The 26,660-nt window shown below is 40.1% G+C and overlaps 1 pseudogene across 1 annotated transcript; it reads right to left on the reverse strand.

The window, feature by feature from the left end:
• Positions 1-22,261: 22,261 nt before the first annotated feature.
• Positions 22,262-26,095, reverse strand: LOC143633767 (uncharacterized; annotated as a pseudogene). Its single transcript, XR_013153726.1, has 3 exons — positions 25,910-26,095; positions 24,498-25,007; positions 22,262-22,448 (listed from the first exon to the last, which is right to left on the reverse strand). The product of XR_013153726.1 is annotated as an uncharacterized LOC143633767 (transcript).
• Positions 26,096-26,660: the final 565 nt, after the last annotated feature.

The raw sequence follows: 26,660 nt of genomic DNA on the forward strand, positions 1-26,660 counted from the left end.
ACAGCCTTCATGTGAACAGGCTGCTCGTGGAAGCTGAAGGTAAAGAGGTTGCTAAAGAAGATTAGGCCTATAACGTAGTGTTTAATGATTTATTTCCTTATCTTCTTTTGTAACCTTTGTACATAGATGAAATGAAATAATCTTTTTCACTTATTGTGTTGAACTTGTTGCACTTGGTGTAATTCTTTGTGTTTATCGAGAAGGCTATCCTGATCGCGGGTGATCTCATGGCTTATGACCTTTCCGCTTGTATTTATGACCTGTCTTTTTCCTGTTCTTTTTTGTAACTTGAGTTTCGGTAATGTCTGACTTGTCAGTCGAAACATTTAGTTTGTCTTGTTACTGTAGAACTAAGTGTACGCCGCCTATTCCTGGAATTGACTGACATGGTAGGTCTGCTTCTCCGTAGGAATAGGATATGACAGGTAGGCAAGTTGTGGACAGCTGTACCTCGGGATTTTGAATTTCAGATTTTTGGTTTCCTGCCTGACGTGTCATGATTTAATTGGACGACGATTGCTTTTTCTGTTTATTGCATTAAATGCCGCTGGTATATATATTCGTCGACCTCTCTTCTTCTCTCTTACTATGTTTTGAAGAACTGTATCAATATCGCCGTAATATTTTTACACCATCGTTGTTCTAAACTTCAGCCATTTCTTCCAATTCCCAGCAACCATAACTCGTTGTAATCGATTCTTGGTAGAGTACATGATGTCTTCAAGGTCCGACTACCAGACCGTCGATCGTGCCGCCATTGATTGGGATATAAACGAGTTTCAGGCCATCGTAAATACGTAAGGTATTGCTCCGGAGTGGGAGCCGGAATTTCCAGCTTCAGGTGCAACGGCGAACCGACCTTCGGTGGGAAAGATGGCGGTGTACGCTGAGTTTTTCAGTTCTGGGAATCTCTGATTTTTGGTTACTCGATTTCTAGGTAAATTGATAACTGGGAGTATGGTTCATATCTCTCAGCTTCATGCATCGGCGATGATGCGCATGCGCCATTTTGAGTTCTGCTCCCGGGCGCATGGCATCGTGCCCACAATCGATAAGTTTTCCGTGTTCTACCATCTGCATAATAGAGGTGGATGGTATACTTTTTTGCCTACTGACTGGAAGGCCATTGCTCTGGACATGTCTCCCCCGGATCCGAACTGGGCTAGGAAATTCTTTTGGATTCAGGAAGATGTGATCCCTTTGTCCATGTACTGGTGGTCGGCGGATCAGCCTTTGCTCACCCTCATATACGTTGAACACCCGGAAAGGCATGGATGGTACCAGCAGTTAACCCATACTGCTACCCCGATGCGTCCTATTCCTAAATCTGCTCTTGTGAGGGCTGGGATGAGCCGCTTGTGGCCTTACCCGGACAATGTGACGTACTTCCGGAATCCAAATGGATGTAAGTGGTTAAAATTTTATTGTAAGGCTTAGCCCAGTGTCTCACATTTTGTGTTGCGCAGCTGAAGGTATTTTGTTGTCTGTTCTGTCTGTGGATATGCCTGGAACTATACAACTGGCTCCACAAGACAAAAAAGACCTTCCGATCCTTGGGAAGAATAATGACAATTTTCTGTTTCCCCAACGGACCCGTCAGGAGCCTGTGGTGTCCGAGGGTTTGTTTGCGACAGGTACCCTCTGTTTCTTTCTTTCTTTTTTTTTGATGAATGTGACTCATGGTGTAGCCTTTGGTCGCAAGAGGAAAGAAGCTTCTTTCAGCGGTGGTCCTGTGACAACCATTGCTGGGAGTTAGGATGTGGTCCGGTCTCCTCCTTCTTCTTCTCCGGGCGCGAAGAGGCTCCGTCTTCGTGATCATGTTTCGATCCACACGCCGAGTGCACCAGGTTTTTTTCCACAAACTCATGTGTTTCCCTCTTTCAATAAACTAATTGTGTTTTTCTTTTATGCAGCTCGCTTGATCCTCTTGGATACCCCTCATGCCAAGAGTGGTTCCAGCAAACTGTCTACTGGTGACAAGGGGAAGTCCAAGGAGGATGCACCTCGTCCTGTTGTCCGGGAACTGCCGACGTTCGAGTCGCTGCCCCTGTCTCCACCAGTTATTCAAGAAGAACCTGTGGGGCAAGCATCCGGACTTCCACCCCCACCACGCTCCTTGGAGGAGGAAGGGGTCCATGTTTTGCCAGGGGAAACCACCTGTTATATCCGAGAATGGAGCTTAAATCCTGCTTCCCAGTTTTATGATGAGGAAGTGTGCTTTGAGTTTTTGCATGATGGCGTGCCTCCTGCAGAATGTGAGTTCCTGCGTAATCGTGCCCAGGTATTTCTTGGGAACTCTTACATATATCATTTGGCCAACTTGGTCCCCAAGACCCAAGAGATATACCGGGACTGGAAGTTTATGGGCCTGAACTGGGGGTTGCAGGATAACCTTTTGGAAGAGCTCCAAGCCAAAAAAGAAAAGTATCGAATCGAGGCTAACACCCAACGGTGGAAGTTGAGAGATTTTGAACGGGCTCTGGAGAAGGAAAGGCAACGCCAGGCCACTGCTGCCAAGGACTGGGAAGAGGCGTGTCGTCGACAAAATGCTTCAATTGAAGCCATGCGCGCTCTCGCTCGTTCTCGTGAGGCCGAGCTTGCCAAAGCAGAAGAGGCAAGGCAAGCTCTTGAGGCTCGCCTTGCTACTCAAGAAAAAACTCTTAACACTCTTCGTGCTGCCGCTGCTGAAAAGGATCAATTAATTGAAGACATGATCAAGGAAAACACCAGATATATTGGTGAACAGGGTGCCTGAAGATAAGTGCTGAGCAAGCTTCTTCTGACCGAGCCTAGTTGATGAAGGAAGGTCTTCCCAAGATATGGGTTTTCTTTCGTTCGTGACTTGTAACTTTGTTTCCTGATGTTTGAAACATTTTCGCAGGTTATCTCTCACATTCATAAAGGGGATACCTTAGGAGACTGCCTCATCGATCTTTTTTGTGCGTCAAGTGATTCAGGGCGTAAGGCAGGTTTCCAGGAGGGAATAACCTTTACTCGGGAGGGGCGTTCCTTGGAGGGTTTGACCTTCATGGAGTGGATTTGGATGGGAAGTATGAAAATGGACGCGTTTGACCAACAGTATTTTCCTATCCAGGACGCTATCCAAGGTTTTGCTGAAGTGGCGGATGGCGTTCCTCAACTCCGCGATTATCTTTGTGAAGAATAATGTTGTTGTCTATTTGTTTTTTGTTTTTCTAATCCCTTTTTTATTGTATATATGATATGGATATTACATTTTGTCTTGTATGGTTACAATATAAATGTGTGATGGCTAAATCCGTCATATGTCCAAAATATAGGATTAGGATAAGTATTGGCACGCAGGCCTATCCGTACGGAAATTAAAAACGTAAAAACTCGAAACTTATGCGTTAATCATATTAGCATTAACGTCAATTTCATAATACTAAACATAAACTTGGTGCGTAAACCAAGACTTAGAGCGCACAGGCCCGTAAAGAGGCACGCAGGCTGAAAGAAAAATTACATAGTTCAGATATAGGACCTTCGTAATTGTGCTACGTTCCACGTCCTGGGAATAAGAGTGTCGTCCAATTTTTTCAGCTTGTATGCACCCTTTCCCAGTACTTCATCAATTTCGTAAGGGCCTTCCCAGGTCGGTGTTAACTTTCCTGGCGATTCAACATTTGATTCTACGTTACTTCAGAACACGTAATCGCCTTGGCTATACTCGCATAGTTTGACTCGTGAGTCATAGTGTTTTTGGAGTTGACGTTTATATTTTCTTTCGCGTATTGTGGCCAACTCTCTTCTTTCTTCTAAGAGGTCTAGGTTTAATCGGAGTTCTTTTCATTATCAGCGACCAAAAGCATCCGTGTGGATGGGAAACCAACTTCGGTGGGAATCATTGCTTCCGTACCATATGTCAAACTGAACGGGGTTTCCGAGTTACTTGTTTTCTTGATGGGTTAATGTGCCCATAGAATGTGAGGCAATTCGTCTACCCACCCTGTTCGTTTGGTTCCCATTCATGCTTTAATGCCTTCTTTGATGCTCCTATTTGCTCGTTCCACTTGCTCGTTGGCTTGCGGGTGAGCTACCGATGTAAACACTTGATTAATGTGTAGCTCCGACAATCACTCTTGCAGGTTTCTGTCAGCAAACTGAGTACCATTATCACTGACTATCGTCTGGGGAAGACCAAAACGATAGATTATGTATTCCCATAGGAATTTTTGGACGTTTGCTGCTGTGATGTGAGCAAGTGGCTTGGCTTCTACCCACTTTGTGAAGTAGTCGATCGCTACGAGCAGGAATTTGACCCGCCCGGGTGCTTCTGGGAATGGTCCCATGATATCAATGGCCCACTTCTGGAAAGGCCACACTGAAGTTACCGGCACAAGGTTGTTTTGTGGTCTAAAGGTTTAAGGTGTGTGCCTTTGATAGGCATAGCACTTCCGGATTTCCTTGACTGCATCCATGTGTATTCCTGGCCAGTAATATCCGGCATTCATTATCTTGGCGACAACCATCCTCGGGCCCGCGTGTAAACCACAGATGCCTTCATGTATTTCTCGGATTACGTAGTTGGATTCCTCCGCGTCTACTCATCTAAGTAACGGGCCAAGGAATGACTTTCGGAACAGAATCCCATCGTGCATTTGATACCATAACGCCTTAAAACGGATCTTCCGTGCTTCTGCTTTATCATCCGGGAGAGTACCAGAAGACAAGTAGCTCATGATGGGTTCCATCCAGGAACTTGTTCCGGTCTGAATGACCAGAACTTGGTGTTGAGGGACGGACGGAGCGTTTAAGACTTCGATTCTAACGTCTCTCCCCATGTGGTCAAAACTTGTGGATGTTAGCTTGCTTAGTGCATCCGCGGGTCGATTCTCACTTCTCTTTATGTGCATGACTCTGCAAGAAGTGAACTATTGCATGAGGTCTTTTGCTTGAGACACATATGAGGCCATTGTGTCATTTTTTGCCTCATAAGTCCCTTAAACTTGACTTGCTATGAGCATTGAATCAACCCGGGCTTCTAAGAATTTGACACCCAACTTTTTCGCGATCCGTAGACCGGCCAGGAAAGCTTCGTATTCTGCCTCATTGTTGGTACTTTTCAAGTTTAACTTGATGGCGTAGCTGAACTCTTGGCCGTCTGGATTGATTAATTTTAAGCCTGCGCCTGAACCTTCCTCACTGGATGCCCCATCCGTAAATAAGATCCACTTCTGACTTTCATCAGTTGGGGTTGGGGGTTGTTACTCGTACAGGCATTCTTGGACTTTGTCATCTGGTATCTCTGTTAGAAAATCTGCTAAGATTTTCCCTTTTATCGCGGGCCTGTGTTTGTACTCTATGGAGTGTTCCCCCATTTCAATTGCCCATTTGGCCAGTCTTCCCCATAATTCAGGTTTTGCCAACACGCTTTTTAACTTGTAGTCTGTTAGCACGATGACGGGATAACCTTGGAAGTAACGTTTCAACCTTCTTGCTGCATATACTAGAGTGAGAACCAGTTTTTCCAGCATCGAGTATCTGGTCTCGGCGTCTACCAATGTTCTGCTGACATAGTATGTCGGTGTTTGTACTGTCTTCTTGTCCGTTAGGAGAACTGCTTCTATCGCAATGTCAGATGCGGATAGGTATAACGTGAGAGGTTCTCCTTCTTTAGGTGCAGTTAATGTTGGAAGTTCCATGAGACACTTCTTTACTTCGAGAAAAGCTAGTTCTGCTTCGGTGTCCATTTGAAATGTGCCTTTTTCAGGCAATTCCATAGTGTAGCCACGATAGGGTAAGACTTGGCTGCATGATTCGAGAGGAACCTGTTCAAGGCAACCAACCTTTCGTTCAATATCTGGACTTCTTTTAACGAGGATGGAGAGGGAATTCGGGCGATTTCCTGGACCTTTTCCGGGTTTACATTGAATCTGTCCCCTGTTACGATCACACCGAGGAACTTCCCTTCTTCCATTCCAAAGGAACATTTTGAAGGATTAAATTTCATGTTGATCTTTCGTAAAGTGGAAAAAACGTCTTCAATGTCTCTTAGCATTTGATCCTCTTCAATGCTTTTGATGACCAAATCATCCATGTAAACTTTGAGATTCTTGACAATTTGATCACGGAACGTATTGTCCATTAGACGCTGATACGTGGCACCCGCGTTCTTCAGACCGAATGGCTTCATTTTATAACAAAATGTGCCTTGGTCAGTACGGAAAGATGTTTTGTCTTCGTCATGGGCGGCCATCCGTATCTGGTGATACCCCTTGTAAGCATCTAGGAAACATTTGAACCTGAAAGGTGCTACCGCATCTACTTTAAGATCAATCTCTAAGAGTGGGTAACAATCTTTTGGACGCACTTTATTCAAATCCTTAAAATCGATACACATTCGCCATGAGCCATTGCTCTTTGGGACCATCACTGGGTTTGCAACCCATGTTTGGTATTGGATTTCGTAGATGATCCTGGCACGCAGTAAGTCTTGCACCTGCTCATTCATGGCCTTTGTTTGTTCAGGTCCCATCTTCCTTTTCTTTTGAACGATCGGTGTATAAGCCGGATTGACCCGTAACCGATGTTCTGAAATTTCCCGCGGAATGCCTGTCATATCTGAAGGCTTCCAGGCAAAAATATCAGCGTTTCTGATCAACAATTGTTTCAAAAAGACTCGTACTGTTTTCAAGATAGTTGCCCCGATAACAATAGTCTGTTCTGGGTATTCCGGGTTGACAACACATTTCTCATGCTCTGTTCACAATTTCTTTTTGGGGACCTTCGCAGGTTTCGACCCTTAGGTCGCGTAACAATGCTTGGTAACTCAGATAATGGCTATCCCCGTTCGTGTGGGCACTCCCACCGCACCGTGTGCTATGGAAGGATTGGCGTTGAAATCGCCAATTGCCTCCTGCCTTAAGATTATGTCATGCTTGGATCTCGCGGGCAGGACGAGGAACTCGACATCCTCGGTCCTTGTATGAATTCCGTCACTTAGTGTGACTGGGAATGTTATGACCCCCCTTGGCTGCATAACTTCATATCTAAACCCGGAAACTGGGGCATACACCGGCTTTAACTTTGCTTTGTCTTCATCATCCAGCTGTTCAAAGCATTGCTCATACATTATGTCGGACGTACTCCCCGTATCGAAGAAGACGTACTGAGAACGATAATGACCGAATAGAGCTGTGACGATTAGTGGTTGCTTCATGCATGGGCCTCCTTTCACTCTTGGAAAGATTACAGGCTCACTTTTCCATTCATCCACATCTGCCTCCATCCGCTTGAACTTCCGAGTAGGCCCCCTTTGAATCATGTGGACATTCAAGTCTTTGATCTACTTTCGCGGGGGTCCTTTGTTTGCGGGAGTCGCGTTTCTCCATGGGCCCTGCCGCACGTTTTTGAGTAGATGGTCGAGCTTTCCAAACTTTATGGCGGATTTAATTTCGTTTTTCAAACTTATGCACTCGTTTGTGTCATGCCCAATGTCTTTGTGGAACATGCAGTGCTTATTCGGATTCAGGTTTACCCGCTTAATCATCGGTTGAGGTTTGTTAAATTCGACGTTCTCTGTTGTCAAAATTTCGGACGGGGTTTTTGTCAAGGGAGTCCATTGTTGCCGGTCATACTTGCCCGCTTTTCTGTCTTTCTGTTTCTGCCCAATTAGTCATCTCGCGTCAAACTGCTTGTGAGAGTTTTCTGGGGGCTGAATCCTTGACCATATTGAACCCCTCTCTTCCTTTTTGGGTTGATTATTACGAGGCTTAGCTTTTGCATGTTACTTGTGAGAATTTTGGACGGTCTTTTCTGTGGCTGCAAAGACCTTGGCTGCGGACATGATTCCGTCCCATGTCTGAGGAATACCATCCCGGCCCGTCAAGCATCTAACCGTCTCTGGGCTTTTTGCGTTTACTCGGAATGCTCCCCTCATCATATCTTCACTGATTCCGCCGATATTCAAGCTTTCGTTGTTGAATCTGGTGATGAAGCTTTCCAGTTATTCGTTTTCTCGACGGACAACACTCAGAATTTCTGAAGGGTCACGAGTATGCCTACGCTGCTGACTAAAATGCTGTGAAAATTTCGCAACTAGGTCGTCCCAGCTTTTGATTTGACCGTCTAGTAATTTTTCAAACCACTCTCTGGCTGCTCCTGTTAGTGTCAATGCGAACATGTGACACCAATAAGGCAGTGTCCATCCGCTCACTCCGCCAACCACTGTGAAGTTTAACAAGTGATCGCTCGGGTCGGTCATCCCATTGTACTTTCCCAAATTACTTGGAATTTTGATATTCGTTGGGAAAGGGGCGGTGACTATTCGCGAAATGAACTTTAACTTTTCCGCGAACGCAGCGGGACGGTATGATTTGGTGAAATCCTCCTCTACATCGCTGAAGTATTCAGCATGCTTTACCGATGGTCTCGGATGGCTAGAAGTTTCTCTACCATAGTCCCAGCTGCCATCACTCGCGTAGTCCTCTTCTTGCTGAAACATCTATTTTTGTCGAGTATCCCGTGGGGTTTTGTGAGATGGGGTACGCTAAGTATGGTGATTTTTCTCGCGTATTTTCGTGAGCGACCGACCTGCTGATCGAGAGTGATCTTCCAACTCTAGATCTTGGGTGCGTCAGAATGCTGGTGGCGGTGATGAAGAGGGCGAGTCATAAGTCAGTGTTCTGGCCTGTAGCTGATCTCTTCTAATTCTTCGCTCATACTCCTCTTTCAGTCGTTGTTTTTCTTGTTGGTACCACTCTTCAGGGGTAAGTATGTTTTTTCCAGATCTGGTCTGGTAAAATCTTGTTTCATCCCCATCATGTCTGGGAAATTCTCCAGCTCCGTCTTTCAGAGCCGGAGTATTAGTGGTCTCAGGAACTCTCCGGCCTTATCTTCTGAGACCAGAGTTCGGGTGTTCCTACGAGGCGCAAAGTCTTCAAACCTTGGAACTTCTCCAGGTCTGTTCTCGAAGACCGGAGTTCGAGTGCTCCAGCGAGGTTTATCCGACACCTGTCCTTCATGGACTGCATCGTCCAGAATTTGAGTATGACGGGGTCTCACTGGAGCAGTAGAAAACTGTTGGTTCTGACTCATCTTCAGATCACTGTGAATCGAAAAAATCGTAAAAACCATGTATCTAGCTAAAAACGGATGGTGCCAATGAAGAAACACGAAGTCGAACTAGATAGTCCGATCCGATATTTCCCCAAATGTGAATATACTGAAGCGCTATGAGGACAGATCCAAGCTAATGCCTACAAAATTGAACACCGTTGAGTCTTGTTACAGAAAGGACAGAGTGGGGGTCTTCCCGTAACCACCCTCTGGCGTGAGAATAAGTATCGTACTCTGGTCGAATAAAGTAAGATATAGTATGTAATTGCTTGAGTCTTGAGGGTGTGAATGAATACCTTGAAGATATGATCTTCGTATTTATAGCCGAAGGTGGGGGAAGGTGATTGGTGTAGTTGTCACTATTGATTTATTCCCTCTCTACCTGAATGGACACGTGTCGAGCTTTTATTGGATGTGACAGTCTGGACCCGTTTATGAGGCAGCCATTATCTTTGCACGTCATGGGATGGCCATTACGTGTCAAGGTGTCATCTTTCCATTGGCCGATGTCGCTATCAGGAGGTATTTAGGGGAATCTTCTATAAATAGTTTGTTACAACTGCTCTTCCTAATCACGTGGGAATCATACGTGTGATGAGTCCCTTGTATTGTTTGCGGCTTCCGCGGTTGCTCGCATTGTAATCTGCAGGTTATAGTGGAGATCCACGAAACATGTCTTGGACTGTGGATGGCTTTGCCGGTCCACGTGTTCCTTGCGCTGACATCTTTTCGCAATCCGCGTGTCAAATAAGGAATCCGTGGGTGGCGGATGTCTTTTGACGATCCGCGGGTCAGATAAGGGATCCGTGGGTAGCTTTGCTATCTTCCCTCTATAGCTACGCAATTTAATTCCGCCGCCTCAGTAGACAACCGGAGCCGTCGGCATCGACAGGGCAACACCCATCTCTTTGTCTCTCTCTCCCTCTCTAGAATCACCTTGATCGGTCCCTCTCTTTCTCTCTCTCTCCCTACAAATTTACTATTAACTGGTCCATGTACTCTGTTTAAATAGATAGTCGTAGATTCGCCGGCGCCATGAAATGGTCGGCCATCGGCAATCACCGGCAAGGAATCAGAGAGAAGATAGAACTCATAATGCTTGGAGAGAGAAACCAAAAGAGGAGTGAGGGTGAGGGAAAGATGCTTCCAAGTCTGCATAGAATACCAAAAGCATTTGCAAAGAAACTAAACAATGAGGGAGCGAAGGACACGTGCATAAGCAGCTGGCAAAGTTTAAAGGCTTTAATCACTTGTAACTGACGCACAAAATGTGGTAGCAGTAGAACAGTACCTATATGTGAGTAGCACCGACATTCATAATTAATATACATATATACATATATATATATATATATATATATATATATATATATGGTGCGGGTGATAAAAGTAACTTTGTTCGTATCGCTTGAACACTTAAGAATTGGTAGAAAATGTGACATTCTGGTGTCTTTGGACAATGGAGATTTGGAGGAATATTTGTCTATGGTGCAAAATTTATTCTTTCTATGCTTTCTCGCTTAATGACATTTTGGTGTATCATGGGTTTGTTAAAAGAAGACCTATAAAAAAAAGATAATTCAAGCAATCTTTCGGATCACTACATGAAGCATACGGATGATAAGGAACTAGGGTAGGGATGTTAAAAGTCGGATATCCGAAGATTTGGATATCCGAACTTTGAAACTGAAGAAACACGGATCTCATCCTGTGAGGATCGGATCTATATTTCCCCTAAGTACGTATTACGAAATAAATCTAAAGTGAGAGTGAATCAAATATTCAACTAAATTCCTGTGAATTCCTGCAAAACAGACCGCTATGAGTCTCGTTATGGGAAGGGCAAGAGGGGGAGGGGGTCTTCCCGTAATCACCCTTCGGCGTGAGAATAAGTACTGTTCTATAAGGAGAGAAAGTACAAAAGTGATTGATGTATTATGTGAAGTGTTAATTAATATCTTGTGATGGTGACGAAGGTATTATAGCCGGGGGATGGGGAAGGTTATTGGTAGAGTTGTCACCATCCAGAAGATTCTTTTTCAACCTGAATGGACAAGTGTCACGCCTTGATAGGAGGTGATAGTTGGCCATGTGCATGGTTGTTGCCAGGTGTCCAGCTATCCTTCTCTCATTAGCTATCCTCCCTTGTATTCTTCATAAAGGGGTAAACTTCCTTGTTAGGGAATGTTTTAGCGATCTCAAGAAAATTATATTGTTACAACCGTTTTCCCTCGTTAAGTAAGAATTTTTATTGTTTCTTCCTCGTGCGGGGCTTTTCTATGATCTGTCGGTCTCTTCCGCGAGTATTGTTGATGACCCGCAGATAATTTCTTAGGCTTGTGGGTTGTTTTACTACTCTACCTCTATAATCCCCCCCCCCCCAATCCATTGTTTCTTCCGCGACGTCTTTCAGCGGATGGAATTTTGGACTTAATACTCTTTCTTGGATATGATCGTCTCTAAATCCGTCCTTGTGCATGTACTATAATTATATTCATTAGACTGTAGGTTTAGACTTGTGGAGCTATAATTGTATTCATTAGACTGTAGGTTGCAGGAGCACCGCAAGGTCAGAAAAACAATTTGTGTCTCGTCCCAAAGTGATTTTAGTCGGGGTAAAATAGACGGATACAGGTGTGCATCTTGGCGAGTGCCAACGAGAATTTGTTTTCTTTTCTGAATCTCTCCTTGAGATCGGACCATAATTCAAAAGTCATGCTAGCATACTACATACTATTTCTGATGTCTTTCTCCATTGTGGTTGTGAGCCATCCTTTGATCATGGCATTAGACCGCATCCACTGCATGTAGGTTGACTATTCCTTCTCTGGTTTCTTGATCGTCCATCGATGAACTCTATTTTATTCTTTGCGAATAAGAAGTTCATAACTTCTTGCGACCAGTCAATGTAGTTGGTATTAGTCAAAGCATCATTCACATGCCTCTACCTGGGATATTCGGAAGCGTGAATGTAGAAAGGTGAGTTGGTATCGATAAGTACTTCTTCACTTTTCTTCTTATCACCCATGGCTACTAATAGTACCGGATCGGTGGTATGTTATTTTTTATGTGTTTAGGGTTTTGTTTTGAGCGGTTCAGGACCTCCGCTCTGATACCATAAAAATTGTGGTATAAAGCATTTTCTTATGATTATCTCAAGAAGGATACAACCAATAAATACAACTACAATTTCTCCACTAAATAACTCTATAAGGAAGGTGATAACTATCAATTAAAAGAAAATAATGTCTAAATAATTGTCCATGATTCGATAAGGTAAATTGGCCGTTAATTTAGAGTTTATTGTAATGTTTTCCGGATAGCTGCTTGTTTTTTAACCAATGCAGAATATTGTGCATGATTGATGATGTGGTCGGTTATTATTATCATAGGCCGGTCCCACCCCTTGTTAGAAGATTGAAGTTGTTGGTACTTGGTAATCAAGTGGGCAATTCATGATTCACAATAGAATAGAACACGATTGAATGATGAATAAACAAATTTCATGAATAATAACACTGAATGTGCGATTACAATTGTCTGATATTGTTCCCTATTTATAGAACTTGAACCGGTGCTTCCAAACATCATGACGTTTTGGTAAAACACTGATTGACCTAATTTACATACTAACCCTTCTTAATTATAATGTACAAGTTTAACCCTAACCATAATTTACATTAATGACACTTATATGCCTATTATAATAATAATAATAATAATAATAATAATAAAGTTTAGTTTAAGTGAGGTTTTCGTTTCTTCAAGATCCAGTTGCCATCATAGTAAGGTTGGTTCGTCATCTTCCTCCCGGATCAGATTTGCTTCCACTCTTTTCTCCCCTTTTGGATATTAATGTTCTTTGTTTTCCATGAGTTCCATTTTTTCCTTGGCCACGCTCTTTGTTTTCTTATTTTGAACTTTCATGACCGCAATGTTCACATTTATGCTCACTAGCTTTCTTCTTTCCACCTTCTTTGGAGAATAAGAGCTTGTCATGATCGTCTTTTTCATTGATTTTCTTCTTGGTGCGCTCCTCGAAAGCTTCCAGTCTTCCAACGGCTTCTTGGAATGGCATTGCACTAAGATCAACAAACTGCTCAATCGTAGCAACAATCAGAATGAACTATTCTGGCACCAAACTGAGTAGTTTTCGGACCAGTTTCTTGTCATTCATAGTATGCACATGATTGTCCGCTTGTGATGCAATCTCACTAATTTTCCCGGCATAAACATTAAGTGACTCGTTAACACCCTTTTTTAAAGTGTCTCGAGTGTTTTTAACAAAGCATCTTTAATTCTACCAACTCCGATATGTTTAACCTTTAACGCATCCCAAATTTCTTTGGCTGAAGAGACGTTAGCAATTTGCAATACCATGTTTTCAGGAATCACTTGGTATAATAATGCAATTGTTGTATTATTCTTTTCCCCATCAACTTCATTGTCGTATTTTGGTTCAACTGCTTTCCAAATTACATGGACATTAAAGATCGATCTTATCTTTATAGCCCAAATGGCGTAATTTTTGGGGTTCAACACAGGGCATTGAAAATTCATGGATGTCTCCCCCTTCTTTTGAAGTTACAACTTCTTTATCCTTGGACTAAACCATTTTCCAAGTTTTCTTTTTCCCAATCTTGATAAATTAACTATCACTGGTTTCGAATCGACTTTGATTTCAACTTTACTAGTATCAGAGCATATCGATATCAACCTTTAACAATAGCAGTTCACCGGTTTTTCGGTTGCCTTACAACTTAAGAAATCGAAACCAACTATTAATTCAACAAACAGTGCACGGGTTATAAAGTTAAATGTTTCAACAATGGTAAACGGGTTTTTGGGTCACAAAATGAATCAAAACCAACCTCTTTATACCAAGATTAGTGTACGGGTTTCCCAAGGCAAATCAAAACTAATTGTTCGTCTCAACTAACAACTATATACGGGTTTTTCGGTTTCCAAAATCACTCAAACCAACTACTCTAAAACACAACGATGTTCGGGTATATCGGTCACTAAGTAAATAAAACCAACCGTTTCAACCAAAAATAGTACATGGGCTTTCGGTTACAAGGCAAATCAAAACCAATTGTTCGTCTCTACCAACAACAATGCACGGGTTTTTCGGTTTCCAAACAAATCAAACCAACTATTCTTAACTTTTGTTACTTGTTAAACAAATCCAACCCTTCGATTAACTAGAGAAAAAATAGTATTAGAAACTTATTCAAACTCTACAGTATTTGATGTTTGTTACTTCTAGTTTCCTTTTTTTCACTTCAACTCTGATTGCAACAAACAACAATCAAAACATAATCTATGATCATAGCCAGATCAATTCCTTTCTTAAAATTCAATCAACCCTTCTTTTTGCAGATGACAGAATTTTTCTCAAAATCAACTTCTTGATAACGTGAAGTGTCAATTGATATCGGCTTTTGATTCAAATTGATCTCAGATTTTTCCAATTGATAACCTACAATTTCTTTATCGACAATCAAGATTTTTCCAATTGATCAATTTCTAGTTCGCTTCTTCACTACAATTTTGATTGCAGCGAACAAAAATTAAACCAACTTTGCGATAACCCTCAATTTGACTTGAACCTGGGTTGTTCCTGATCGCAATTTTGACAACCATATTGATCAAAGTTTCCCTTGATCAATTAATCAAACACCTATAATTCCCCATTGATCGATACACTTGGACTTTCTAGCAATGATGAATTGCTTCTGCAATTGAAACGATTTCTTGATTCAATTTCAAAAGGCAACTCGATTGAACACTTCTTGTTTTCCCCTTGATTTGATTCTTAATCACCGCTCTGATACCACTGTTGGTAATCAAGAAGGCAATTCACGGTTCACAATAGAATTGAACACGATTAAATGATGAACAAACGAAATTTCATGAATAATAACACTAAATATGCGATTACAATTGCCTGACATCGTTCCCTATTTATAGAACATGAACTGGTGCTTCCAAACATCAAGATGTTTTGGTAAAACACCTATTGACCTAATACATACTAACCCTTCCTAATTACAATGTACAAGTTTAACCCTAAACATGCTTTACATTAATGATACTTATACCCCTAGATTTAACAACAACAACAACAACAAAGTTTAGGTTGAATACTCTTAGGGCGCGTTCGTTTCACAGAATTCGTGGGAATTCAAAGAAAATGGAACTAAAATCCCATGACATAGCGTGCTCGTTTCGTTAGAATTGGAATCTTAATTCCATGGTGTGTTCATGTAAGGCCCCGAACCCGGTGACCCTACTTTAACGTCGGATTTACTCATAAACACAGTTCTTCAAATCAGAGTTTATTAAAACTTTTCGCGGAATATAAAACATCAATCATTTGTTACAAAACATTAAATCTTTTCTTTGATACCATAACACAAAACTTTATATTTAAAACATCTTTACTTCTTTCTTCAGATGCCAGCCGTTCAATCCATGCCGTGTGTCATCCTCATGCTAACTCTATAATCAGCTCACCTGCGTGCATACTAAAAGTCAGCTACGCTGAGTGAGTTCTAGTTAATCAAGCAACTTATCATACAACCACTTCATACAATATATATACGTATCCGAAGACACATGGTCCACTGTCTAACATGCCACTGTTTAACCACTTAATTACCCCTACAGCTTAGCCACTTAATTACAAAGGCACGTATAGGCTTTCCCTATCACGCACTCACGCTATGCCACTTAATAACGAAGGCACGTATAGGCTTTCCCTATCACGCACTCACGCTATGCCACTTAATAACGAAAGCACGTATAGGCTTTCCCTATCACGCACTCACGCTATGCCACTTAATAACGAAGGCACGTATAGGCTTTCCCTATCACGCACTCACGCTATGCCACTTAATAACGAAGGCACGTATAGGCTTTCCCTATCACGCACTCACGCTATGCCACTTAATAACGAAGGCACGTATAGGCTTTCCCTATCACGCACTCATGCTATGCCACTAACACCCTTACTAGACTCCTGCTACCTCTAACACACTCTACCTCAACCTGCCTTGGTCACACTCATATTAGTTTAGTATTTACGTAGTGAACAAGTCACATCACAACATTCATACACACTATCAACCACTTGGCAATCACTATCCTTGGCGATACGTGCAATATCCGAAGATCGTTCACGTGCCGACAAGCATTATAAATATATACCTCATATAACATCTATAGCATACACTTACCACTTAAAGTAAGTGTATTCACACTTCACATCGAGTATGCACACAGCCCCGAAAACGTAACACATAAATGGGGCTAGAAACTCACCTGAACACGGTTACGTTCACCGTTAATCGTAATTCCTTTCTTCAGTTGTGCACGGCTGACTGTATAACAAGTATACGTATAAATTAACTATCACTTCTCATAATGTATTTCTATCTTTATATGACCCACAACGAACGGGGGTCCGGGGGCAGCGCCCCTGGCAGCGGGGTCTAGGAGCGGCAGCCCCTAGCAGGGTCCAAGGGGCAGAGCCCCTGGCTGGGGTCGAGCTGCCAGGTCAGCTTGGAATAATTTTATTTCCATTAACTGTCTTAACACATTTTTCATTAGGTTTTTAATTTATTTTCTAAACGAACTTCACTTCAGGCGAAGTTAAACATCGGGCGAACTTGGCTTCAGGCGAAGTTAAACCTTAGGCGAACTTGGCTTCAGGCGAAGTTAAACCTTAGGCGAACTTGGTTTCAGGCGAAGTTAAACCTTAGGCGAACTTGGCTTCAGGCGAAGTTATCCTTAGGCGAACTTGGCTTCAGGCGAAGTTATCCTTAGGCGAACTTGGCTTCAGGCGAAGTTATCCTTAGGCGAACTTGGCTTCAGGCGAAGTTATCCTTAGGCGAACTTGGCCATAGGCGAAGTTATCCTTAGGCGAAGTTACGCTTGAAGGCGAAGTTACGCTTGAAGGCGAAGTTCATCAGGCGAACTTAATCTTGCAGGCGAAGTTATCGCGCTGCAGATCTGTTTGCCCATAAATCCTTCGTTTCTTAGCCAAATAACTCGATTTTGGTACCCACGGAATCGTATGATCGGCGCCTACAAATCCCAACCATCAAATCGGCCTAAAATCGACGTTTTAGGGGTCCGATTTGGGCAGTTTGGGTTTCGGGTCCGGTTAACCCATCCAATCCTAACCATTTTCAGTAATATTAGCTTTGTTGGATTTGTTCTTACCTTACCAACTCAGATCTATCAACAAAATCTCGGGTCTCGGCTTCGAATCTTGATCGGTTAGAATGTGTGTGTATGTGTGTGTTAGGAGTTTTAGGGTGTAGGGTGAGAATGAAGATATTTTGGGTTTAGGGGATATTTATATCCCTTAAATCCCATTCTCATTTAACCCATCTCAAATAATCCAAGTCCACAACCCGCATCCATTACCCAACACTAGCCCGATTCATACCAACTCCTATTCTGTTATTTATTTCCTAATAACCCGGGTAAACTTTCTCTCTAATATTAAGTAATATAATTAATATTACTTGGAAATTTCGGGATGTTACAGTTCGGTTGTCAAGGAATTGGAATTAGAATTGGAATTCAATTCCTTCAAATTCCTTTAAATAAAGGGATTCAAAATCCTTTCAAAATGTGAAGGATTTCAAGTGAATTCGTTGGAATCTTTTCTCGAGTAGGTTTTTTTTTTCTTTTTTTTTTAACGAGAACAACGAATAAAACATTTTAGTGTTTTACTTTTTTGTTTTCGATATATATTTTGAGTTATGAATTTTTTATTATTATTTTTGAATTTTTTTTTTGAGGGGTTTTTTTATCTTAATAGAAAATCCTTAAAAAAATTCAAAAGTAATAATAAAAAAAATCATAACGCAAAATATAAATAAAAAAAAATCTAAAAAACCTAAAATGTTTCCGTCGTTATCCTCGTTAAAAAAAACCCTGATTCCAATTCATTTGTTAAACGAACACAACAAGAATGGAATTGGATTTCAATTCCTTCAAATTCCAATTTCTATTGGAATGTTCATATTCCAAATCCAATTCCTTTCAATTCCAAATCCTATGCAAATTCCAATTCCAATTCCATTTCAATTCATTCTGTGAAACGAACACGCCCTTAAAAGCTAGAACTATATGTTACATTAAGTTTTTGCTTTTAAATGTGACTTTTGCAAATTATATCGAGGTTTAATTTACAGTTCTTGTTAAGTTGGCGGGTTAAATAGATAATCTTGAACATAACCCTTATATTATACGTTATTCATTTTGAAATGGTGTAAAGTAGACGTGCACAAAAAAACCGGTTCCGGAACCTAACTGGTGGAACCGAACCGGAACCGGTTCCAGTTCCAACCCGGTTGGTACAATACCCGGTTTGGGTATTTTTGTACCCGAAAATCGTACCCGGTTCTCCTATTTGTATGTCAGTATCAGTTCCAACCCGGTTCCTACCCGGTTCTTAATTGGAACCGGTTCGGTTCGTACCTGGAAAAACCGGTTCCGACGGGTTTTTTTTGAAGGGTCAAACAAAAGTCAAACTAGCCGTTGGAACCAGTTTTTGAGACAATAGATCCGTTGGAACCGGTTCCAACGGTAATATAGCCGTTGGAACCGGTTTTTGATGCCCGAACCTATATATAACTTGTTTCCACCACTTGTTTCACCACCAAACTCAAAAACAAACTAAAATACTACTCCTTTAGCAAACCCGTTCCTTTACCCGACCATCCAACTAAATATTATTATGGCACCCATAAAAAAACTAACAAGAAGGCTAAGAAGAGTGCTTTTGTTGCCCCGTTCCTGTTACGGAGGACCCAAGGGTTGTTACGGTAGTCAACCATAACCGCAACCAAGACATATGGAAGAATTGGGATTTGATTGTGGATGACGAAGGTTATCAAAAGGCTCGTTGCAAACTATGTGGTTCAATATTAAAGCACGATTCCAACTCTACTTTGAGAAAGCACATCGAGAAGCCATATTGCAAGGCGTTGAAAGGGATTGGCACGACCGATCAAATTGACTTGGGTAAAGATGGTACACTATTTCGTTACAACACGACTCAAGTTCAAGATAGAATGGCAAAGTTCGTTATTCAACGAGGTTTGCCGTTTAACCACTTTGATGACCCGGAGTTGACGTCGTTGATTCGCGAAACTCTACAACCGAGATACACACATGTAAGTCGTACTACCTTAAGACGTCATTGTATCAGGTTGTGGGAGTGTGCTAAAAAAGAGTTAATCGAGTCTTTTCATTCTTTAGAAGCCATGGTTAGTTTAACTACCGATGTTTGGTCGGCACCACACGGGTTGCCCGAATCATACATATGTGTCACCGCTCATTGGGTTGATCCGGTGACATGGCAATTGATGAAACGCACCATCGCTTTTGAAAACTTCCCGTTCCCACATACCGCCGAAAAATTGTTTGAATTACTTGATGAAGTTATAATGACTTACAACTTGAGAAATAAAATATTTTCGATTTCGTTTGACAACGCTTCAAACAATACTAAGGCGGCTGAAAAATTTATCATTAAATATTCACCACCTTGTTTCGGGGATTTTTTTCATGTCCGATGTGTTGCACATATCATCAACTTGGTTGTTCAAATAGGTCTTGACAATGAAAACATTTGTGATGATTTAAAATACTTTAGACTTATGTTACAAGATGTCTTCAAAAGTGGTAAAAGAAGACATCTTGAATATAAGAACTATTGCAAGTCGGTTGAAAGAAAGTATTTGGGGCCGAATTGGGACGTTCCAACCCGTTGGAACTCAACTTGTCATATGTTAAAGTGTGCTTTTGCCCAACGCCACACTTTACAAGCTTTTCATAACAATCTTGTTGAAGAACGCGAGGCCGATATGTTTCCGGAAAGTGTTTGGGTCCAAGTCGGTTATTTGTTGGAGTATCTTGACGTGTTCAAAAAGTCAACAACAAAATTATCGGGAGTCTATTACCCTACTAGTTGTTGGGTTTTGCAAGAATTGTACTATATGTCTTGTGTTTTTAAAAGCTTTGCGGAGAAGAACAAACTCTTCGAAAATATTGTTGCGGTAATGAAAGAAAAGTTCATAAAATATTTTGAAAACATACCGCCGGTCTTTACTTGTGCCGCCGCATTAAACCCCTATTGGAATGTTAATGGGGTTGAAACAACGATTGAGGAAATATTCGACGACTTAGGTATGCACGAGATTGACCCGAAGTTGTCGACGGAAGCGAAGGACAAGTTCAACAAAAACCTTCAAGACCTTTATGACCATTATTTTCAAATGTATGGTCCAAGCACGAGATCGTCTTTTGTGAAAAAAACAACAACTAGTAGGCCGTGCAATGACCCACTTATAAACTTGATGAATGGGATTCGTGAATCGGCATCTAAGAGGCAAAGAGGAAACACACAAGTAGCGAACTTGGTCGATATAGTGGAGCAAACTATGTTGAGGGCGCAACGGTCGACGAAATTCGCAATATTGATTTGTTGGCTTGGTGGAAAGGTAAACAAAACGAATTTCCCATTCTATCCGCCATGGCTCGTGATTTGCTTGCCGTACAAGCCTCAACGGTTGCTTCCGAATCGGTTTTTTCTCTTAGTGGGAGGGTGTTATCTATGCGAAGAACAAAACTAACTCCCGAGTCTCTAGAGGTTTGCATTTGCCTAAAGGACCATTTGGATGCGGTGGATCGTGTACAACACAAGGCGAACTTTGAAGACGAAATACCAATAGAGCGTCATATTCATGATGAGGAGGCGGAGGACGGGGTTTCTTCCGATAACGAAGACGAGGGTGAAGACGAGAATGAAGACGAAGAAGAGTTGTAATTATTTGTTTTGGTAAAATTATTTTAACTTGTTCAACTAATATTTAGTTTTGATTTGTTTTATTATAATTACTTTTGTTACTCGTGATTAATTTTTGTTACTTTTTTAATAACGACGAACATTTTATTTATTTAAAAAATAACTATTACAAACATTATTAAAACATAAACGATACTAAACATAACAACTAAAACATAAAAAACAAAGTCCGTCGTTTTAATCCGGGAATACTTATTTTTGGGTTGTAGAGCCGGACGACTCTCCCACTTCCGTTTTTTTAGCTTCCAACCTTCTTTTCTCTCGACAATACTTATTCGTATGTTTTCGTAATGTCGAGTTGGACCCTGCTTTAAGAAACTTGGAGCAATATTTGCAACGTGCCAACTCATGTGAGTCGGTCATGAGACACAAATCGTAATGAACCCAAACATCGGGGCATCTTGTTGTTTCGATCACCATAACAACGTCATCATTAGTTGCCATTTGTTGTCGGTTTAAGGTTAATTGTGGTTTGGAGTGTGTTTTATAGTTTTGGAATTGGTTTAACAAGTACACAAACAAACCTTGCTATTTATAGTAAGAAAATAACCTATTTGTAGTTAAAAAACCGGTTCCAACGGTCAAAAACGGCTATATAGCCGTTGGAACCGGTTCCTAACGGCTATAATATTTAAATTTCAAAAAAAACCGGTGGAACCGGTTTTTACATAAAAACCGGTTCCGGTTCATACCCTACCCGGTTCTTAAAAGTTAGCATATCTGGGCATCGGTTCGGGTAGGGAACCGAACCGGTTCTTGATTGGAACCGGTTCCATTTTACAACCCGGTGTGAAAAAACCGGTTTCGAACCGGTTCGGTTTTCCAGTTGAACCCGATTTGTGCACGTCTAGTGTAAAGTATTCGGTTTATCTAAACGAGTCCAAATGGGTTGATAGATTGTCAATACGTCACTGGCCACAACTCAAACACCCTTGACAGGTTGCCATCAATAGGTTGGTAGGTTAATGTAAAACTTTTTACTACTTAATTCTAGTTTTAAACAAGTAAATAACGGTAAATAAACATTAAACAGGAAAATCTAAGTACAATCTTCTGGTTCATTAAATAGCTTAGATAAACAACAAACTCGATTTGTGTTACCGTTATTTTTAGGAATGAGATAGTATTGGGGGAACGTAGTACAAGACGATGACGGCAATCGAAAATGTAAAAGAATTAAGTTAAAAGATACAAAACAAGAATAAGTAAAGAAACATAATTTGACATGAAAAATAATAAAAACATAAAGAGTATAAAAGCCACTGGTGCAAAATTTCAACCATCATTGGCCTTTTGTTGTCTATGATTGCTCGCTGGACTCCTGGGCTGCAGGACTGGGTCGACCCGGCCCAGCAGAAACCTTAACCATTGCAGGTCTAAGTAACCGTTCCCCGAGAACAAACCCTCGTCTAAACTCTTCTATAACAATGCCTTCACCGAACTCATTCGACTCTTCCCGTGCAATTGCCTCATGAACCTACATCACAATTAAACATTGCATACCAAATAAGGAAAACCTATTAACCGACTTAAAAAGTTTCAGATGGTTCGGTTTGATGCAGGTCACCTATAACTGTGTTTTTAATGCATAAATATTTAACATTCTAGATCGCTCTAGCAACTCTTGGTCAAGCTGTTTTTATCTACTTATACTTAGCTTCGGTATTGTACCCAAGAGAATCTGAATCAGAACAGTCGAATTTACTACTGCATAGGAATTCCATCAGTATGGCATTCATTTAATAATTGTAATAATCTAACCTTGATATTATTCGGCCCGTAAACGAACCGAACGAATACGAACATGGCATGTGTTCGTTTATTTAACTTTAACCAAACAAATGATCGAACATGAACAATTAACTGAGCGTGTTTTTCTTGTTCATGCTCGTTAAGAAAATAAACGTGTTAGTGTTCGTGTTCGTGTTCATTTGCTAAGTGCTAACCGTGTAAACGAACAATTCATGAACGTAAAAAATGAACATAACTAAATATATATGAACAAGCTTGCCCGAGCTAAACCCACTTACAAAGTTAGAAGTAAATGTGAACAACAATGTGTTGAGTTATTAAAACTAGACTTAATTTGTAATGAGTCAAAAGTTTTAAATGAATATATAAACAAACAAACATAAAACAAATATAACAAAACGAGCGTAAACGGATGTTCACAAACCTAAATGAATGAACAAGACATGTGTTCATATCCATTCGCTTAACTAAATGAACAAAAATCTTGTTCATGTTTGCTCGTCTATTAACAAAAACGAACTTTTTATCAAACAGTTCACTTAACCTTCAATTTAAGCGAATAATTCAAACCAACTCTCAAATTAACGAGTTTTTCTCTCTCGAATTTTCAACTGGCCTATTAATTCTTTATAACGCGCTTTATTTCTTTTTGACAAATAGGCCAGCAACTGTTGACGTTTTCCCAAAATTTTCCGTAGACCTCTCTGAGATGAATAGTCTTTTTTGTGCAATTCCAAATGTGAAGTAAGACTTCGTATCTTATTGGTGAAACTTTTTACTTGAAATTCAACAGATCCTTTGCCCTAGTTGAAATTAATACAATTTGTATTAAAAAATTTAAATAACAGTCATCCCAACCCTGCCCGTTTGATCCTCTTAAAACTACTGTATTCGACATTTTAATACAGCTGCAAACAAACCTAACCGAACAAAGCCTTGTTTGTGTTCATTAAGCTTTTATCGAACCAAAAAACAATTCATGAATGCATAACCCAACAAAATTTCGTGTTTGTGTTCATTCGTTAAAAAATGAAAATGAATTTGTTCATGTCCATTCGTGTTTGTTCATTAACATTTTAAGCGAACGCCAACAAACTCAACCAAACATAAATGAACACAAACAAATGTAAACGAGCATAAGCGAACACAGACTAACATAAAATGAGAGGAAACCGGATTGTGTGAGAATTAGTAAAATAGTAAAAAATTAAAAATAAAAAGAGAATGGTTAATTAGCTAAAAAAAATAAAAAAATTCAAAAGCCTTTAATGAGCGAACGTAAACAAGCGAACATGAATAAACATGAACGAAGGAACATTAATGAGCATAAACGAACGTAAGTGAAGAAACATAAACAAAATCCTTATTGAACACTCACGAGCTTAAACAAACAAACAAGCACAGCCCCTGTTCATATTCGTTTATTAACTAATCGAACAACATTCCTTTTCTTATGTCCGTTTGTTTCCTAAACAAATGAACGTAAATGAATTTTCCGCTAACGGTTCACTAATAGTTCACCAAACAAACGAGACATGTGTTCATGTCCGTTCGTTTAACTAAACGGACAAAACATAGTAGTTCGTTAATTAAACCAACGAACAAAAATGAACTTCTCGTTGAACAGTTCACTAAGCGTACGGTTCATTTACAGGCCTCTACTTCATATTCATACAATCCTAATTAAAGAAATGTTCAAAAAGCCAGCCCAACCCGTTTGATTCTCTTAAACTACTATTTTAAGAACCATGAAAAAAAAAATGTTTTAACTTACCGAAGGATCAAACGGTTTTCCAACTGTTGGTACAACCGCCACATGTAAACTCCTCATAATTTCCACAAATTGTTTATAAATCCCTTGATAACTCGCATCAATCTTCTTCTCTTGTTCAGTTTCAAGCTTCAATTGTTGTTTTGCTCTTTCGAAATTATCAACCATTGGCAAAAGACTCTCAATCACTTCCCCTTGTGCATTACTTCTAACATTAACCCTCTCCTTCTCGGACCGTTTTCTAAAATTCTCAAAATCCGCTTGCAAACGAATGTATCTTTCTTTCCCAGTATTTGCTTCTTCTAACAAAGCAGTTACCTGCACGAATAACTTGTTTTTTTCGGTTTCTATGTGGGATAACGTGGCCTCGACTTCCATTGTGGTTGTTTCATCTTTGTTAATGACGGCTTGCTTGTAGAGTTGTAGTAAGGACTTAACAGTCAATATTTTATCTTGATTTGTGTCAGTTTCAGATTCTTCTAGATTGTCTAACTGAGCCTCGTCTTCACTTGTCTGCTTGCAAAAAGTAAAAAAGAAAATGGATTAGTTTGATTTTTCTCAACTAATCATTAGGCAACTTGGGTCAACTTGTAAGTAACTAAGCAATCTTCACAAGCGACTACATTAATAAAACTACTAATCCAAAAAAAATTGTACCAAAAGAAACTAGCACCCATATAAAAAATCTCATAGATTTTCATAATAAAAACAAAATAACAAACAAAGTAGCGTACCCAGTAAAATCCCACCCACAACAGAACCATTGGTAGGGTCTGGGAAGGTAAATGAACATTTAATAATACTTTAAAGGCTCACTTAATTTGCTTAGGCAAATAAGCGTTTGAAGCTCACTCGACTATATAAATGTCCTCATCACCTTCTATAATAAAAAATAGACTATAATTTTATTTTCTTCTTTGGTTGAAGTTAATATAGTAAATTGTGAAAGGCATTTCCATGTTAGAAGTACAAGTATGTAATCTTTGAGATCCATATACTGAGTATTAGCCTGTATGATAGACCTAACAATAATAACAAACATACTTGGTAGTTGACACATAATCGCAACCAATATATTACATGTTATAATCCAAGAGTATAGAAGCTAAACCTATACGAATGACTTAACAATCACATACTTTAGCCCAAACCTTGACAACCTAATCAAAATTATTTACCTAAAACTGACTTTACAATCACATACTTTAGTCCAAACCATCACATTTGAGGTAAAAAAAGTGCTAACTTTATTTAAAAAAGAAATAAAGATAATCACCAAAATCCATGTTTGAATTGATAATTAATTTGATGGTCTCCTGTAACATTCCATTAAAAGTTCAACAATTCCAATAAAATCTCTAATTTGAAAACAGAATAATAATAATAATAATAATAATAATAATAATAATAAGTACCTCAACAGTTGTATCCTTTGCTGTACTGAGGGGACGCCAATTTTGACGGTGGGTTTGAGAAAGAGGTAAAATGGGTTTTAGTTGTTGGCAAGATTGAAATTTGAGAGGGATTTTGGGTCCAAGAAGAAGACGAGGAGGAGGAGTGGCGCAGAGAGAGTGTTGATTGGCAAGAGGAAGTGCCGCCATGGTTCTACAACTTCTTCTCTCTTCCAAATTCAGATAGGGTTAAAGGGTTGGGAGGGAGACCAAAAAATAATAAATAAGTTTAAAATTAACATTTAAAATTATTTAAATTAAATCACTATTTTTTTTAAACGACCAACGGAGCTCCTAGCGGTTCACCTATTGAGGGATTCCCCGGATAAAACCCGACCCTCATGCCCGCCAAAAGGCACGACAGCGGGAGCCGGTAAAACCGGGTGAGATCAGGACTCGTACCCTGGCATATCTCTCATATAAATTGGTGATAATGAGGTTTGAACCTCATACCTCTCACTAGTAAAATGAGTACTCTATCATTAAGCTACATCCAATTAAATCACTAATAAAATATTTTGTTTCAGTCGGTTAATGTTTTTTTTTTGTTTTAATCATAAATATTTTATTTATATAGTAGGTTATTTAGATTTTGTTTTATTTTTAAGTATTTTGACATTGCATAATATTTAAAATAAAATTGAAAAAATTAATAAAATTGAGAAAAATAATTTTTAAGTTGTGAAAAATTGCAAAAAAAAATTGTGAAAAATTA

This window comes from Bidens hawaiensis, unplaced genomic scaffold, assembly GCF_021521415.1.
Source record: "Bidens hawaiensis isolate Kalapana, Puna unplaced genomic scaffold, B.hawaiensis_p1.1 tig00006905_1, whole genome shotgun sequence".
NCBI lineage: Eukaryota > Viridiplantae > Streptophyta > Magnoliopsida > Asterales > Asteraceae > Bidens > Bidens hawaiensis.